Raw genomic sequence first — 19,193 nt, 5'->3', positions numbered from 1 at the left:
CTATTTGTTTAATCTTTGCGTCGTCAAGTTTCACAAAAAGACAATTAATTGTTTACTCCGCAAAACACTTGCACCATGGTATAGAGAGTATGACACAAAACTCGTGCGTCAGGGACAAGAGACAATTAATTGTTTACTCCTGGGCTATTTGTTTAATTCTTCTCCGAAGGAGAGGGGGCTCTCTCCCAAAGAGAGGACCTCCCATAGGTCTATAAATATTTCTTGCTCAACTCGCAGCCTCGTAGCAAATTTTAATTCGAACAAGGAAGGAAGAGAGTAATCACTCAAAACTCAGGAGGCAAATGGCAAACAACAATCCAACCAATCACAGTAGTCGGAGGTAAGTATCGACCGTGAACCGCAACATTTCTTGACTACTATAGTCCAGCCTCCTTCAATATGTTGGAGTACCGCAAGTAGAAGCATGCAGTTGATTTCCTTTCCTGAACAAGAACCTCCTATCTTCCATCATTTCCGAGTGTGTTCCATTACTTGAATGTTGTTTTGTCTAGAAATAATTTATGCTCTGCATAGATCAGATGAGCTCATCCTTTCTAATGATGCATTGGGAAACCATCGCCCAGTTTTTCTTCATTTTTTATATTAATTATTTGGGTTTTAGTGAAAGACTGGTTATCTAACAAGAAATTTGATGATATTCATTCCAAGATATGGAGGTGCAGCTCAAATTGTTGCAGAATATAATCAACAACTTAGGGTGCGTTTGTTTCGCAGAAAACATTTTCAAGGAAAACGCTTTCCTCATTTTCTGGCGTTTGGGTCGCTCAGAAAAATGGGTCAACGGAAAACGTTTTCCTAACAAAGCTTAAATTCAGGAAAATGATTTCCCCTTTGAAAGAACCGGAAAACGTTTTCCGAATCTACCAAAGCTTAGATTTGATGCTTGGTTTACAAACAATTATTCTTATAAAAATATATTTTAAAAAAATTGAATTTGAATTTTTTATTTTTTAAAAATAAAAATTTGGAAAACATTTTAAAAATAAAAATAAAAAATTCGAATTTGCTTATTTTTCTTTTTCTTTTCTTCCTTTCTCTTTTTGCTTCTTCTTCACTCGTCACTGGCCACGAGGACAGCCCAGTGAGCTTTGGTCTCACCGAATCGAGCAATCTCATGGCCTTCGACAACAAGGCTTGAGCTTACCCGAGGTCGATGAGCCTCAAGCCTTGCTAAATCGGGTGAGCTCGTGGCCTCCAATGATGAGGCTCAAGCCTCACCAAATTGGGTGAGATCGCAGTCTCTAGTGGCCAGCTGGTGAGCTCGGTGCCTCTGGCGACAGTTGGAGCTCACCCCTTGTAAGCCAGGCAGGAAAAAAAATTCATGTGATGAAGTGTGAAATTATTTTTTTAATGGGATCCAAACGGCAGAAAACGTTTTCAATTATACATCACCAAAAAAGGAAAATAAACCGTATTCTTGGAAAATGCTTTCCTGGAAAACATTTTCCTTTATCATTTTGTTTTCCATGAAACAAACGCAGCCTTAATTCCCTAGTGGAGGCCTTGCTTCAACTCATTGGGGACATGCATGCTCTACAAGTCCAACCAACATTCATGATGCACCTATCATTTTGCTTATTTCTATAGCGATCAAGATCATCCGGCAAAAATTACTCAGCGAGATAGGAAGGCAAGATATGGACACAAGGTTCCAACCTGCGTACGCTCTGATCGCTCTAGCTCTCGGATGTGTTATGTGCAGTTTGTTGATGTACATTCTGTTTGATGAGATTCCTTGGCTTATTGATTTTCCTGGGTCCTACTATTGGTAATCCTTTTCATGTTTTTTTTTTTTTTTTTTTTTTTTTTGGTAAAGGTAATCCTTTTCATGTTCGTCACCAATTAAAGGATTAATTAGCGAATGGTGAAAGTTTCCGACCTTATGATATGGTGATGTGTATTTTATATGAATTTGATTTTCTTTGTAACCTTCCAATATTGGCTTGGGCTTGAACTTCATGGTGTATTATTACCTCGAACACCTTTTACATTAAAAATCACGTCAAATTATGGGCAGACATTTTTTTCCACCCCTTATGTGCCTAAATCCGCCCAACCTTCTAGAACACTGAGGTGGAATGAGCTATAACAGAATTTGGAATCATAATAGATACACATTGGGTCGGTCACGGAATGGAGAGGAGAACCAATACGCACCTCGGATGGAGCGTTCGAATTCAGAGAGGATAGAGAGTAACAGGGTTCCTCTCTACCGTCGACGATTATCAATCACCACAACCCACCCGCCGTAACATCACCTCCAATCGTCCGTCGACCAGCCATATCAAGCTCAGCCACAGATGAAGCAGAGCACGATTTCTACGGGCCAAGCTCAGTGTCATTGCGCTTAACACCGTGCGAAAAGAAATTCTCTTCTGGGACCCAAATGGGAGAAAAATGCTTCTTTTGGAGTGAGTTTTTCATATATATAAGTATATAAAACCACACTATAGCCAGAACATCGCCAAGGTCTGTGACAGCCCGTCCTCTTTTCATTTTCAGGCAAGAGACTTAGCGAGGCAGAGTCAGAAGGTTAATGGTGAACGACAAGGCTCGGCTCATCAAAATTTGGCAAGGCTCCATCTCGTCTGTGGATGGTTACTGACCATTGCCGTGTTTGGTGACTGATCGAGGAAGAAGGAAAAAGAAAATAAAAAATTAAACAATCAAAAGAGGGCTAGGAGCGCTGCGAGAAAATGAGATAAGAGAGAGAGTGACGTAGAGGAAAAGGTCTTCCCCTATTTTAGGAGATTATTTTTTGTTGATGGAAAATGTTTTAATCGATTAGTTTATTTTCCATTAACCAAATATTGGAAAACTTGGAAAACATTATCCTGACCGTATAATGAACGGAGCCTTAATTTCTCCCAACAATAAATTTTACTTTTTTAATGGATACAATGACCGAATATGCCTCTAAGTGCATGTCTCCTCAAAAGAGTCCCCGTCTACCGAAACTGCATGTATGAAAATCCGGATACAATAACGAAACCGCGTATATGAAAATACGAATACATTGACAAAAAGGAAAAAGAAATATAGAGAACAAATCATGGGGAAGCACGTAGGGGCTTGGACCCGCAATGTTCCAAGTAAAAGGGCAAGCGAGCAGACTTTCAAGGAATCGGGTTTTGGCTTTTTCAGGGCTCCCATTTGAATCTTCATCTCATTTACAGTCGAAAACATGATGGAAAAGGAATATCGCACCACCCCAAACGCCCACGCTGTGTCTTTTATTCCCGTGAACCTCTTCGTTCATGATACAACAATCGGCAAACACTTGAAGAAACCTCATTTTCAGGAAGAAAGGGAGAGACATGGGGAAGGTTAATGGAGAACGACAGTCCAGCTGGTCACGGTGGTCGGAGGTAAGCTTGCCAAACATGAGTTTAGAACTTGACACTTCTATGGTTATTTGGTAGTTATATGAGATGAAGCAAAAGGAAGTGATGGAAAAGTATGGTCACATTAGAGTTATGATAGGGAGTGCAATCATGCTTTCACTTATTGAGTGTTGCAAAACTCCGTACAACCCCATCAAAGTAACTAGACAGACTAGGAAAGCATCACCACCAAGCCAGAATAGCAGCACTCATAGAAGGTTATTTATTGGTGTTGTTTCCTATGGTTTCACCATTTGACAATGTCCACGAGTACCACTGATGGTGCTCCTGGCTATAGCAGTGAATTGCCTCGGTCCTACATCATGATGACTTTGAATCACCCTACAACAGTATTATATTCTTTCAGTGACTAGAGGTTTGTGCACGTCAAGTTCTAATCATCATCCACAGGGCCAATCCGCCCTAATTGTTAACGAATTTCTGCCTCAATCCACTGCCAACTGGCGATAGGTCGAAGGAATCTCAAAATTGTCAATTGGATGCTATATTAAGTGAAATGAGCCAATAACTAACACAGCATGGCATTGAAACTAAGCATCGGTCGACAAGGCACGAATAAGCAACTGCTTAGCTATTTCACTCGATGGATGAAGCTGAGGAATGGTCGACATGGAAATTAGTTGAATCACCTGGGAAGGAGAAACTTGGATGGCGAGGTCATTGCTGACGCAGGAGAGACAGGCGAAGGTCTTCGAGGCGTTGCTGCTGAGGGCAAACTCCATTTTCGAGGACACTCCGCTTCACTCTCTTCCAATTTGGTCGCTGGAAAATATATGCGACGGTGACCAAATTAGAAAATGAAGAGTTATGGTTTCCTTCCTTGTTGATTTTTCTCACTAAAGGACGAAGGCAAGAGCGGAATGAGTACAGAAGAGTACCCTCAACATAATGAAAATGACATTCTGATTTGGGTAGATCTCGATAAAACAATACATCAATGAGAAGTTTATTCCATAAATTTAATGGATTCTTTCTAGAGGGAAAAGGGACAAAACCAATACTCATCTTTCTTGAAAAATCGAAGGGAAAAAAAAAGCTACTTCAGTAAGAAATTCAAAAATCCGAATAGCTCCCATCATTATTAATATATTACTCATTATATTCCTCAGACTAACAAAAACAGCTCCTTCCGTTGCCTTGTGTCTTTGTGAATTAAATATCTGCCTCGCTGGCAAGAGGGCCTATGGGTTATAACCTGCTTAGAATCAACCTAACTTAGGAGGGCAACTGCCCAATAAAGTAATAGTCATGATATTAAAAAAGAGCAGGCGGGGTCTTAAAATACTCCACTTGATGTGGAAGTACCTATATATTTTTCAGCGACCAAACTAGAAAATGAAAAGTTATGGTTTATTTTAAGGTGCATTTCACATCGGTGCACATGCTCAGGTTTTTCTATGATAAAATGAAATGTATGGAGGAGTATGCAACCACTGTGAAATCAAATAAAGCGGAATGCAAGATTCCGTAATTTATTTATAGTCCATTCTTTCTAATCTAAGTCAACCGCAGAATGTTTGACTCATTTTTTTGATAATGAAAGGGGCAGACTCGCACTAAAACAGTATGCCGCGTAAAAGTATTTCAATTGATATTCTCATTAATTGATATAACGCGTTAACTACCATTTTCTGCCTCAAAGATAAGATTATTATATCATCTGATGATTTCGGAAGTGAGTATATTAGCTTTCCGATTTATTACTTGATAGCACGAAATAGCAACACCTTTTTTTTTAACTATTGATTACAATATATTCATAAAATATGTAATCTACATAGTTATATTTTTATACGCAAGCTTTAATCATTTATGATATAATTAATTCATGATAGCATCATTTTGGAATTTTATCATAATACAAATTCAAACCTTTTCACTTTATATACAATGAATAACAATAATTTGTACCCTATAGGTATTCTTCTATTTTAAGGCTCCATTTGTGCCATGCAAAATGACCGATTTAGAAAATATTTTCTTAAAAATACTCACTTATTGGCTTACAAAAATGAATAAATTATTAATATTTTCACTATCCATGAGAATATCTAGACTTAAATTGTTATCGATAATGAAAATGCTTTTTTATAACTAATTATTTTGATAAATATAATTGATCAATTTTAGGAACATATTTTTCAAATTATTATTTTTTACAAAATAAATGGAGCCGGTTCTTTTGAGGGCAATTGGCCCAAGGAAAACCAATGTAGAGCCATTTCATTTTCACCCAGTGCGTCGCGTATCAGGAGAGCGATTGTGGGGGCAGAGCATGTTTATCGGAAGGGATTACACGTGTGATGGATGAATGTACGGACGAGCAAAATCAACAGGTCAAAGATGATGGAGCATCATCAGTGGGGGATTTATTTTTTTATTTTTTTTAACAGATCATCAGTGGGGGATTGAACGAAGGAAAACACCCACCTATAGAAAATGTCGAAACAACTGAAAACGACGTCCGTCTAAAGGTGAACGTCTTGCATTTTTTCTCTTTCTTTTTGTTATCTTAATGTCGCCACCAAGTCGGCCAAAATCTGTTCCTTCAAAACTCTTGCTACAGACCTCGACGTCCACCACTACACGTCTTCTCATTTTCAGAAGGGAAGAGAAAAGGCAAAGTCCGAGGTTAATGGCGAACGACAATTCAGCTGACAACGGTGGTGGTCAGAGGTAAGCTTCGGCGTCCTCAATCATGTCTTAATTTTTGTAGCCCATGTTCCTATCATCGTGCCCTGTGTGGATGGTCCTTCACGTGAATGCTGTTTATCGAGAAAAAACCTGCACTTCTACGTAAACCAGGTGAACTTACTGACGCATTCTGAACTTTGCAGTGTTCAGCATGTAAGAGCCCAATTAGAATCTGAGAGTCTCCAGTCTTTCAACCAGATTTTCCTTTGTTTTTCTTTTTCTTATTGTCTGTTGATCCACGTTCTTGTTTTCGACGTTCATAATGACTCATTCTCAGAACAGAGCATGGGCCTTACTCAGAATAAAGCATGTACTTAGGAGCATATCTAGTCAATGCGAAATGGCATTTTTCTCACATTTTCTAGATTGGGGTAGTTATATTGTACCAACCAGATTTTTTCTTCTGCTCTTTTGCTAAATGATCCAGGTTTTTGTACTAATTACAGAGCATAATTGAAAAGAAAGATTGTTTCTTGGAGTCGTTGACCCTTCTCAGGATTTTCTTTTGGTAACTGAATACAGTTGGAGTCAGAGCAGGAGTAATCCCTCTCAAGTATGACTACCGTTAAAACGGTTGAGTTATTCAGAGGAGAGTGAAATAACATGATAACTATCATTTCTTTTTGAAAATCACAAAGTTGGAAAGAATGTGAACCTTCCCCTGAGGTTACTAGGTGGGAAAATTCTGTCACATTAATGAAGAGACTCAACTGTATGCCCGCTTTGTTTCTTTCTTTTGCCAAGAGAAACTCAAATGAAGAACGTGTTAATACAAAGTCTTATTAGCTTTTCCTCCTAAGAAAATATGAGAACTGCAATTAACTTTACTCTGTTTCTACCGGTAAGCATGTTTGTGTATCTCGGTGATTTTGTTTTGTGTATTAGTGTTGTCAGAGTGGGTGTTAGGGAGGTATCCCCTAGTATTCTGATATTACGTTTTGTCCAAAAGAAAGTTTTCAGTAGCTTAATTGGGGTGGATGAATAGATGGGTTAAACTCTTGCACTGCACACATAGGTTAAAATCCTGTATTGCATACACTCGGTGGCTATGATTTGCACTAGAAGCTTGGCATCATACTGAGCATTAAATTTCCTTTAACTTTAATCGGTAGTTCTTGATGTGTTTATGCAAGTATATTAGTTATTAGCATTGCGGACCGCTTGATATTTATCGTACACTCATAGCTTGGTAATTTTTAGAGAAACTATCATTAACTTGAGCTTTTGTGAAAGACTTTCTTCTAACAAGTAGTCTGCCGATTTTAATTCCAAGATATGGAGCTCAAATCGCTGCAATTAACCAATTTCTTGATTCCATGGAAGAGTCGTTTCTTCAAGCTATTAGCGACATGCATAGCTCTATGAGTCCAGTCAGCACTGCTGATGCACCCATCATGCTTATTTACACAGTGGTCAAGATCATCCGGCAAAAATTAATCTTCGCAATGCGAAGGCAAGATACGATCAAAAGGTTCCAAGTTGCATATGCTCTCACAGCCATTGTTCTCGGATGTGTCGGGTGTAGTCTGCTGATTTACATTTTACTTGGTGACATGCCCTGGCAGATTCTTGCTCCCTGCATCCTAGTGTTGATAATCTCATCCGCATTCGAACCTAAAGATTAATTAGAGAATGATAATAGTTCTCGATTTTCCTAACATTGTGGTTCACTTTTGCGAAGTTGGATTTGATATGTGTACTGCCAATGTTGGCTCATACATGATCCTCATGTTGTAATATTATTACTTTGAACACCTTTTACTTCACAAAGCAGAATATATGGTGATGAAGCCAATGGTACTACTTGGTTAAGATCCAAGTGCAATACAGTGGACGGTTTGATACTCAGAAATGAGGATAGATGGGATGAGACAAAGCTACTGGACTTTTTTGATGAACCTACTACTCAGGAAATTCTTTCAATCCCTATCAGCCACAAACAACACATGACAAATTGCTTTGGACAGGCACGAAGACAGGAGAATTTACGTTAAAGAGACAGAGCACAAACAGATTCAACCTTCCACTTCTTTCCATCCCCCTCATAAACTATGGAACCAGTTATGGAATATGGAGACAAGCTCGAAAATTAAAATATTCATATGGAGTCTATGTCAGGATGCGGTTCCATCGAAGGAAAACCTTTGGAAAAGGAAGATTATTCCTGAACCAATGTGCTCTCTCTGCAATCATGAAGTTGAAACATCGGAACATATTTTCCTGTTCTGTCCCTGGACAAGACAAATCTGGTTGGACCCATCAGTGAATTTGCAAATCTCAAGATTGGGTTTAACCAGAATTGACAGATGGTTACTGAAACTCACAGAGAAAACAACAACATCACCTTTACTAGAGCACGTAGCCACTGTTTTATGGTATACATGGAAGGCGCGCGACAACTCTATCTTCAGGCACCAAGTTCCAGATCCGAGAAGCACCCTTGAGGAAGTAGAGATCGAGCGAAAAAATTTCAGAAAGTGGAATACAAACACTAACTTCACGAAGCAGAGGAGTAGAAGCCAACGTCAGATTTGGATTCCACCGAGAAAAGGAGGTCTGAAGGTTACTATAGATGGTCGTTTGAAGAAGGAGTCCTGGATGCAGTGATCGCTTGCATATGCCGCGATTATACTGGAAGGATCGTTGATGGATTTGCGAAATCGATGAAGGCAACCTCTGCAGCTCACGCCGAATCCCTAGCCCTAAACGAAGCTCTAAAGTACCTGCTGGACAGGAAACACTAAGACATCTCCTTGGATACTGACTCTGCTGAACTATTAAGTGTTGGAATTTTGTTTGTTAAAACAAAATAAGTGCCTTTTACTTTGTCCCACATAGAAAAGGTGGGAGCAGGAGGATTAGTTTATTAATGAGGAATTTCCTTTTGTAGTTAAAGGAGTGATTAGGTGGGGCTAGACCCACCACATACATGCGTGCGGGTGCGCGGATAATTGTGTGATTATTTGGCGCATTTAGCACGCTCTGCGCGCCCGCGGTTTAATTAGCATTAATCCCTTGTTTTTATTTTTTTATTTTATTTTATTTTATTTTATATTTTAGTTCAAAGGTTGCCTTTTAATTTGAGAATTTCGGAAATGAAATATAAATGAAAATTCGAAATTCTATTTAAAAATAATAATTATTATTCCGAATTTTATTTGTGTCTTTTCAAGACAATCTTTGGAAAATTACTTATTCGGTTTTAATTTTTCCGAAGGATTGCAATTGTTCGGTTTTCGACTTCTTCCGAAGAGTCGCATTTGTTTATCCGAACAATTTTCTAAAGACGTGTTTGTTCGCAATTTTCACGAAGAGTTGCAAGACCGTTTCATATAAATACTTGTCATTTTCGGAAAGAAATGTGAGGTCATTTTCGAGTCTTCTTTCGAAAAACTGCAGCCAATTTTCGATTGTTTCTTAGAGACCCTGGAGAAATATTAGAATTCTATTTAGTATTCTCATCCGAGACTTTGTTGTATCCGGAGGATTTTTGCCAAATGATCATTAACGAACGTTGTGGGGCAAATAAATCCTTAAAGAAAGTGATATCACGCGCCAAAGTCCGAGTTGTTTTACTCGATCCGATTTCATTGTACTTACCCAATTTAGAAGCATATTTTCCAACATTAAGTACGTTAGAGAGACCAGATCAAGTTCGGTGGGAAGTCCGGGCACTTATCAGCGATTGTCGTGATCTGATGTTCCACTTTTCAGACTTGAAGATGGGATTTTGCTTCAGAGAAGCTAACAATGTGGCCGACTGGCTTGCTCGAGCCCAAAGGAAAAAAAATCCTCCCACGGAATTGGCTTTCTTAGCTGCCTCAAGCCCTATGGGCTCTGCTTTGTAATGACACCCCTCTTATGGGCTCTTTTAATTTTGAGCAGTAAGTGAATATAAAAAAATTTATGACAAAAAAAAAGTACTAATTTCTAGAATTTGGTCCACTTGAACTTGTGAAAGGGCTACAACTCTAGGCTAAATTGGTCCTCGTAAAATGATTATTCCACAATTAATGGGCAATAGTTATGACAAATGCGCTAGTGCTCGAGCAAAGCATATTCTTAGATTTCTAAGGAAAGCTTGACTAGAATTACATGTGTAAATTTCTCTGCACGGGGATCATCCATGATGAATTCTTAAAATTGTGTGAACTGTTATATTGATTTGGCACTTACTCAGTAATTTCTACTTACATTTGGAAGAAAACATCTGAAATCGGGATTTTGAAGCTAAGTTAAGGACTAAGTCTATTATAAAAAATGAGAACCAAAATTAAATATTGATAATAATATAAGAACCATTTTGTAATATCATTTGAATAATTATTTTTCATTCCACGTTAGCGTCACTTGTGTACCTCTAACGCTTAGTTAGCATACGCCGATGAAATTTGGATGATTATTTAATTTTTTTAAATTGAAAATCGGAGATTAGTTTATGAACCCAATCTGTCACATGATAAAGTATGACAACCAAAATTAAATAGTGGCAATAGTATAGAGATCATTTTTGTGATTTTCTCCTAATATGTTTGCCAATACTTTTATGTATTCTTATGTCAAAAAAATTTATCCGATGTAATACATTAGTCTATTAATTAATAACAAACTCTCAAGTCATGCAACTAGTTTTCTATTTCAATTGAAACGAACAGCTAAAGAAGAGACAGTACTTAAGATATTGAGACTACTTTGTAAATTTTGAGTAACACGTAAGTGAATATATAAATGAATCTCGCTAATAATTACTGAAGAAAAAAAAAACCATCCATAGCCCCCCAAAAAAAAAAAAAAAAAGAAGTCAAAACTCTATGTCCAAATATTGTCTTCCCATCTCAAAGATTAATTTTTGCCGAATAATTTTGATCATGATGTACATAAGCAGCACTGTTGGTTGAACTGATTGACTTTACATGTCCCTGATGGTTTGAAGCAAGGACTCCTCTATGAAATAAAGATGCCGGTCATACATTTAGCAATTTGAGCTCCATGCTATGCTCTGTATGTAGGAATTAAAATCAATAAGATTGTTATATGACGGCCTTCAAAAAGGCTCAATCTATTACGAGTTTACGGCTCGTGTACTGAGCACATTTCCCAAGTATTTCCAAAAACAAAGTCTGTCTTAATACTTCCCTCGCGTGTGAAATGGGGCTTGCACGTGAATATGAGATGTAAGGATTTGACCTTTTTAAGTATTATGAAAAATAGTTTCTCTAATAATTAAGGTTATCAAGATAGGAGTCTAAAATCACCATCATGTGTATTTCTTAATTCTAACTGCATATACTCACATGAACACATCCAAACTGCAATTTTAATACGAAATGAAATTAGTTGCGTGGTCTAAAACTATGCTTCTTGTGTAAATCATCGCTAATGAGTCTATGCATAATTGCAGGAGTATAACTTATTCGTGCATTGCATGTAGGGACGGAGCTGGCCTGTTTTCAGGACGGGTGCATTAATATAACGGTGTTAATTTATCACGATTTAATTTATTCTATTTTATTATTTTTAGTTATACAAAGCGAGCAGAATGTGAAAAATTGTGTCAAATTCTAAGCATGATTAAAATGCAATGCAAAGCATGGGTTGAGGATAATAAGAAAAAAGGAAAAAGTAATCAAAAACTCTAAACTTTACTAATTGTGACACATTTACGCCAAATCTTTTTGTAACACAAAAAACCCTAATTTAGTACCTGTGTAAGATTTTACCTCAAACTTTTTATGTAATAAAAAAATTCTAAATTTGTACTTATATGACACATTTACTCTAAACTTTTTTTTTTTTTTTTTTTGCAACCCGAGAATTACCGTATAGCTGGCAGTGCTGCAACGTAAACCGGGACCCACCACCCATGGCACCCCGCTTAAGTTGTGCAACGTGACGAGTTAGGGAATCGAACCACCGGCCTTTCGTGTGGCCGGTGTGCGTCTAACCAACTCGCCCACCACGGGGTAGGTTACCTTAAACTTTTTTTTTTTGTGCTGGAGAAACCGCTTTGTCCGACAGCAATAACGTAAACCCTCAGGTGACACTAGCAGGGAAACCACCACCCCAACGCCACACGTCAATCACCTAATAGCCCGACAGCCTCTTTACACTTGCGTCGCAAGTGCTTCGAACTCGACTTTCCCTCAAATGACTGAAGCCTACCCAACAGAGCCACCACGGCCGGTGGTTTACCTTAAACTTTTTTTTTTTTTTTTTTTGTGCTGGAGGAACCGCTACGTGGCCGACAGCCATTCACGTAAACCCCAAGGTGTCGATAGCAGGGAAACCACCACCCCGGCGACACGCGTAAATCACCACACAGTGCTTCAGCCTTCCTACTTCGCAGGGGCTTCGAACTTTGGCCTCCACCGGGAAGAGCAAAGGCTCTACCATCCGCGCTACAACGGCCGGTGGTACCTTAAACTTTTTTTGTAACACTAAAAACCCCAAATTTTTTCTACGACACTAAATTTTTGGGCTAAATATGTCACATCGATTATTTTGCAAAAATCACATAAAACACTATCAGAAAAAACAAAGCAGACATGACTCAATGAGCACATAAACGAGGGCACGTCACTCTTTGAGTTTAACACGAACTAACTCTCAGTCTTCTCTGTGGCATTTCATCAAACATATAGGATGCACTGACTAACGGAGAAAGCTACGTTGGTTTTAGAACTTGGGTTCAGACTACAATCAACTCACGACATACAAGCGGTATTCTGGACCAACTCAGAGACACATCATTTACATTTGACGTGAGTATGAACGACAACAGTAGATCGCAGCCATGACAAAGCATACGAACCTAGATCTCACTTAGACATTTTAATGAACACTTGGCGTACACTACTGAACGGGGGATTCTGGACTCGCTAGAGACTCAATCACAGATCAAAACCCCTAATGACCCATGTTAGAGCATGGAGAAGCTTTGAGGGAAGATCGGCGATCGGCGGGACTGAAGCTCGCGCGCGCGAACCGATCGGCTATGAGCTTCGGCTCACTACTCCCCCCAAATAAATAAATAAATAAATAAAAACAGAGCACGAAGGCTTGGGTAAGGCCTACCTGGTGCAAAAAGAGCTGCTGCGAGGAATGGTGAGCCTCCAGTGACGGTCAGGGAACCTCACGAGCTCCTCTCTCTCTAGCTTGCTCTCTCTCTCTCTGCCAAAACTAGAACCCCCTCAAATGAGCGAGCCCCCTCGCTTTTAAGGGTGATCGGTAGGCGTGCATGGCTTCTGCCATTGCCAGCCCATCGACTTGCCTGATCTCGACTCGTGGATTGACTTGTACTCTTCTTCTTTTGCAAAGGCATGACCAGAATGAGGAGGAAGAAGACTCGTGCACGGGCTGGGCCGAAATGAAGGGAGATGGGGGAGCCCGTGCCAAAAGAAGAAAAGAAGGAAGAAGAGAGAAAAGGAGGTGGGTCGGCCTGCATGAAAAGAAAGAAGAAAAGAAGAAAGAAGAAGAGGTGGGCTGGGTTTGCATGGAGAGAAAGGAAGGAAGGGGGAAAAGGAGGGTCGGGCAAGCCCAGCCTCTGCCTGGCCTTATTCGATTTCTTTATGATTATACTTTTTATTAATAATAATAATATTTTCTCTTCTTTTTCTTTTGAAAATTTTTAATAATTACCATTAGTAATGCGAATTCCTAATGCTAATACGTGATGCAAATTAGTGAAAATTATTTTTTGTCTAGGGTTCATAAATTAATCCCTAAATTTCTATGCGATTAAATCCTAATTAAGAAGACAGAATTTAGGTGTCAATAATAAGAATTGAATAAAAATAATAAGAAATGCCATGTAGGAAATAAAAATGTTGGGAGTGCACAACAGAAGTTTGATACCTTCCCTTGAGGAGATCGCCAAGAAGAAGTCTAAGTATATCCAGTTGAACTCACCTTTATTCTAAGAATTAAACCGATGAGTTATGGACCTACTAGAATATATTAACTACTCTACAGCATATCAATTCCCCAACGTAAGATTTCTCTAACATAACTCATATGTACATCCTAGCAATCTCTCTTTCACATGTGAGCTCTAGTATTATGTTTGCTCCCCCTAATTGGGGTATTCTTTTACTTTAACTTATCTCAACTTAAATCTCAAATGCTCAACTTCAGCCATGGTCTCTTTCTCTGGAACGAACCATGAAGTCTATCATCGGGCCTGCGTTGCTATACCACGATGGCCACTAGCCCACGACTTGCCTTGAAATCGCATTGGTCACCAAATTCCTTCCTTACGATATTCACTAAACACCAATATATATTGGGAGTGGGCTACCAATTAATCATCGACTTTGATACCATTTATTGAGAGTGCATAATAGAAGTCCAATACTTTCACTTTGGGAGATCGCCAAGAGGGACCTCAAGTTTGAATTTGTAAATATAACTAGTTGTATTCACTTTCACTCAAAGGCTTAAATCAATAAATTATGGGTCAACTAGAATATATTAACTACTCTGCACCACGTCAATTTTTCAATGTAAGATTTCTCTAACACAACTTACATGTATATCCTAACAAAATATATATATGCATTTTTTATTAGTCAGGCGGCATTAGCGAAAGGACATAATTGCACAAATTTGACAAGTTTTAAGATTTGATTGTATTTTTTGTAAGTTTTAGGATTCAATTATACTTTTGCGATAAGTTTTAAGACTTGTTGTGAACATATCCCTATTAAAAAAGTAAAATGAAAAATTCTTACAAAATACACAATAACTAAGCAAAAAAGGATAAAGAAAAAACAAAAATTCACCATAACTAACGGGGTTGAAATTGTTTTTCATATTTAATCTTAAAAACTCACTCCAAGAACCTCTAAGGTGTGGTTTGAAAAGGGAGGTCCATATTGGTGGAGCGAGATTTCATATGGTCATGTATAAGTCTGAGGTCCGTACGGTCATCGCTCAATATGGTGATATGACCTTCAACTTTTTTACTCTAGTCTTTATATAATATAGTTTTGCCGTGGCCTTGTGGCAACCTTGGCAAATGAGGATAGCGAGGTCTTTTCGCTGCAGCAAGATGTGACATCTGCCTTTTGCTAGGAATGCTTCAGATGTAGCAAGATGTGACATCTACAAACATCTTTTCCTTTTGCATATGTCACATCTTTTCCTTTTGCATTCTATGCAAAAGGAAAAGATGTTTGTAGATGTCACATCTTGCTACAGCGAAAAGACCTCGCTATCCTCATTTGCCAAGGTTGTCTGAACTGGTGGCAAGAGTAGAAGGTCATGGGTTGAAAGGTCATATCACCATATGGAGTGTTTCATAAATAAGTATTAGAAACCTCAACATGGCCAGAACTTCGCCAAGGTTTCTGACAGTCCCATCCAGTTTCCATTTTCAGGCAAGAGACTTAGTGAGGCAGAGTTGGAAGGTTAATGGCGAACAACAATTCAGCCGTTCACAGTGGTCAGAGGTAAGTTTCGGCAACCTTAACATAACCACTATAGCCCAGTTGTCAGTAAGTGGGAGGATTGGGAGTAAATTCATGCCACAATCTTGATGTCCTTTGCTGTTCCTGTCTTTGATCATGTTCATGCCATACATGCCATTATGTGAGTGTTCTTTTATCAGGGAAAATAACCTGCGCTCTACATAAATGAGGCGAAGTTGTGGACGCATTCTAAAGTTATATTGTTCGACAGTTGAGCACAGTTAAGAGGGGCGTCTTTCACTTGCCCGTATGTTTTCCTCTCATTTCTTGGAGAGCGGGTTGGGTTGTACTCATAACAGAGTATATTTAGTGGGTGTAAATCTGGTGAAAAGTGAGATTATTTCTTATAGTCGTTGACCTTTTTTGTGTGAATTGGTCAATTTTTCTGATTTTAATTTCGTAATTGGATAGAGTTGGATTAGTAATAGGGAATAATCCCTCTCAAGTGGGCATACCATTATAAAAACAAGAGAAATGCCATAATAAACTGTCGTTTCTTTTTGGAGATCAAAAAATTGGAAAGGATGTGAAAATTCTCTTGAAGTTTAGTGGGTGTGAAAATTCTGTCACGTCGATGAAGAGACACGATAGTACATAAACTCTATTTCTTTCTTTTGTCGAGAGAAACTCATATTACGAACTGAATATTAATTGAAAGTCTAATTTGCTTTTCCACCAAAGAAAAGATAAGAGCTGCGTTTAGCTTTCCTTGTTTCTACCCAGTAAACATGGGGCTTTTTTGTTTTTTGGTCGAAGGTAACCAAGGTTTTTTTTTTTTTCAAAGCTAAGCATGGTTTTTTTTTTTTTTTTTTTGGTCATAACTAAGCATGGGGTTTACCTAGTGGTTTTCTGCGTGTTTTGTTTTGTGAATAAGCGTTGGTAGAGTGGATTGGGAAACATTTCTAGGTGTTAAAGGAAACATGCCCGAGTCCTCTATTGTTACATTTGGTCCAAACGAAGGGTTTTCATCAGCTTAATTAGCCGTGGATCAATAGATGAGTTAGCCTCTTGAAGTGCATACAAAGGCTAGACTCTTGCAATGCATAGACTCATTAGCTGTGATTTGCACTAGCAGCCGGCATCATACGGTGCATTAAATTTTCTTTTGAACTTCAATTGGTAGTTCTAAATTGCCAAGTTAATTATTCCGGTTAATTGATCTATGTGCTTATTCTTGATCCTTATCGTTTGAGCTTTTGAAAGACGATTGTCTAACAAGGAGTTTGCTAATCTTAATTCCAAGAAATGGAGCAGAGCATGTGCATCAAATTGCTGCATATTACAACCCACGACTTGATTCCTTGGCGGAGGCCTTGCGTCAACTCATCAGGGTCAGGCATAACTCTATAGGTCCAGCCAACATTAGATATGCAGCCAAAATTAAGCTTATGTGCGAAGTGATCGAGATTATTCAGCAGAAATTAATCTTTGAGATGGGAAGGGAAAATATCGACCCAGGATTTTTACAAGCATACGCTCTTATCTCTGTTATTCTTGGATGGGCCAAGTGTACTTTGCTGTTGTACAGTCTGCTGGGGGACAAGCCTTGGGTGATTTTCATTCCATGCGTCCTAGTGTTGGTAATCCTATTCGTGTTCATCGCAAATTAAAGGCCCAATTAGCAGATGGCCATAGTTTCAATTTTCAATGTCCTGATGTGTACTTTATATAAATTTGGTTTGAGTGTTGCTGGGTCGGTGGACCTCATGTTGTATTATTAGCTAGAACACCCTTGACATCACAAAGCAGAATATGTAATGACGATTGTTGAAGTATATGCCACGCATAATCGTTTTATCTTCCATTCTTCTCCATTTTCCAATTTATTTCTCTGGTCATGTAGAAATGTCTCAACGTGAACATAAAAAACTGCGATCCCAAGTAAGATATGGATCCAAGGTTCTGATTTGTGTGCACTCTGATTGTTCTTGCTCTCAAATGTGACATGTGCATATTACTTATGTACGTTTTGCCTGGTAAAATGCTTTGGCTGATTTTCATTCCCTATGTCCTAATGCTAGTAATCCATTTTGCATTCATTGAAAATTAGAGGACTAATTAGTGAATCGCGATAATTTCTAGCTTTCTTGATATGGTTACGTGTATTTTGTATAAATGTAATTTGCTTTGTATCCTTCCAATGCTGGCTTGGACATGAACCTCCTGCTGTATGATTACATCAGGTAGTAGAATAGGCGGTGATGATGATGATGAATTGGATCCTTTTTATTGCAATTTGAAATTGAGAAATGATAACACCGGATAAACAGGGCAATTTTATTTTATTTTTTTAGATTGGGCTAGAGAGAAACATGGGAAAAATTCAGAGCATGGCAGAAGAATTACATAATTTTCATTCACTATTCTTTCCTTTCGGATACATGCATTGCGAGTTTGATATAGTTTATAGCTTGTTCCTCATATTCAAAACTTAGCAATCTATATACAACAAAATTGAAATTAAAGTAGCCAATTGGACAGCTCAACCCGACTACACACAGAGCAAACTGAACCAGTACAAGCTTGATTTATCAACTGTTGCAAGCCGGTCTGCTGAGATAGCTAACTAGATTAACAAAGCTCTGATGTAATCGCTATCATTGTACTTTTAAGAGTGGCTTAACAAAATTACTTGTCAATTTCATTCATATATTACTGGGTAATGTCGTAAGGTATTTATGCCTTAGGCATGTTATGTATTTGAAACTCTTCTTTTGGATAAATTGTGACATCAGAGTACAAGGGGATAATCCCTTATCACCTACAAACCTTTCCCAACCCACTCTAACAATGCTTATTCACAAAACAATATCACCCAGACGCATAAAACTACCAGGTAAGTCCAGCCCCCATGCTAGCCGGGCAGAAACAAAGTAAAGCTAATTGCAAGTCTTTTCTTTTTCTGGGAGGAAAAGTTAATAAGACTTCCATATGATACATGATTCCTGATTGACAAAAAAACCAGTGTATATACAGTCGCGTCTCTTCATCAATGTGACAGAATTTATCCACCCAGTAATTTAAGGAGAGAGTTCACATTCTTTCTCCAAAAAGAAATTGACAGTTTTATGGCGTTTCACTCTCCTTAGACAAATTGAACGGTTTTAATGTTATTCAAATGTGAGAGGGATCAAACCTCCTATGAATCCTATTATATTCAATTACCAGCTGAGTATCATGAAATTTTACCAATTTCACTGAATATGCTCTGTTATGAGTAAGAACCAAGTTGCTCTGTTCTAAAACAATGATCATGTTATGAATTCTAATTTCAAACAACGTGTGTAAATGAATAGTTGGATAGACACTGTTCCTCTCGACTACACCACGCCCATGATTGAAGAGGAACTAACTTACCCTTAGAAAAGACGTTAAGTTACATCCTCCAGAATCATCGGCGTCCAGAATCATCAGCGTCCATCGAAGTAAACATACAGGTGCCGGTGCTCAAGTCCCAAGTGCTCGGACTCGAGATCGCAAGATGGAGTTTGCAATCGATGTCAATTTTTGAAGCTCCAATGTGTGCACCACTGTTACGTTTTTTATACCTGTTTACCAAAATTACTTGGTTTTCAAACAATTCCATCTCTGTCTACCAAAACAATTG

The 19,193-nt window shown here is 38.4% G+C and overlaps 1 long non-coding RNA gene across 1 annotated transcript; it reads right to left on the bottom strand.

Annotated features, from left to right (window-relative positions):
- Positions 1–7,941: 7,941 nt before the first annotated feature.
- Positions 7,942–13,400, bottom strand: LOC120286580. The gene is made up of 3 exons (XR_005545221.1): positions 13,194–13,400; positions 8,644–8,842; positions 7,942–8,558 (listed from the first exon to the last, which is right to left on the bottom strand). It is a non-coding gene; the product is annotated as an uncharacterized LOC120286580 (long non-coding RNA).
- Positions 13,401–19,193: the final 5,793 nt, after the last annotated feature.

Source organism: Eucalyptus grandis, chromosome 8, assembly GCF_016545825.1.
Source record: "Eucalyptus grandis isolate ANBG69807.140 chromosome 8, ASM1654582v1, whole genome shotgun sequence".
NCBI lineage: Eukaryota > Viridiplantae > Streptophyta > Magnoliopsida > Myrtales > Myrtaceae > Eucalyptus > Eucalyptus grandis.
The sequence above is the reverse complement of the archived record's forward strand: the minus strand, read 5'-3'. Positions and strand labels throughout refer to the sequence as shown.